The sequence below is a fragment of the Lepidothrix coronata genome, unplaced genomic scaffold (genome assembly GCF_001604755.1).
Source record: "Lepidothrix coronata isolate B3197 unplaced genomic scaffold, Lepidothrix_coronata-1.0 Scaffold268, whole genome shotgun sequence".
NCBI classification, from domain to species: Eukaryota; Metazoa; Chordata; class Aves; order Passeriformes; family Pipridae; genus Lepidothrix; species Lepidothrix coronata.
In genome coordinates this window covers 835,706-836,361 of record NW_016690448.1, presented here as the reverse complement: position 1 = coordinate 836,361, position 656 = coordinate 835,706, and positions in this window count along the sequence as shown.

Below are 656 nucleotides of genomic sequence, written 5' to 3'. Positions count from 1 at the left end.
ATGATTTTTGTAGCTGAGAATACTCAGAAAAGAATATTGGCTCAAGTCCCAGTAAAATCAACTGGAGTTTTTCCACTGAGTCTGATGGACTAAGACGACGACATTAATTCTTGGTCACTGCAATTTTCAGCTTCCATATTGAAAAATTACACACACAAGAAATTAAAAGTCTTAAAGGAGTGAATTTACCTCTAAGACAGAAATTGTAGTAATCATCTGCCTGTCTTTTGTATGACAGTAGTTTCTGTCTGAGCTTGTCTGCCCAACGTTCAAAAGTCTCTGGCAGATATTTAGGTATTCCCATCTGAGGTGTCTTTTCTCCATAAAAATCCTGCAGAAGGGAACAAAAAAACCAGATAAATTGTTGATAACACATTCAAATGTGTCACATCTGGGTATATGACAGCAGGAGAAGGAAGGAAAATTATTGGATGGTCTGACAAATACTGAAAAGAACCAAATTATTTCTCTGACACAGGAGTGGACCTATGAAAGCAAAAGTGACTGAAGAACACAAGGTTTTCTTACCTCACCAAGGTCAAGCAAGGTGTTGCTACCCGTCCAGAGAATATTCATAATGATCCCCTTAAAAGTACTGAAAACAAACAAAATTAAAAAAAAAAAAAAAATTAAATACTACCACACGGTAAAATTAT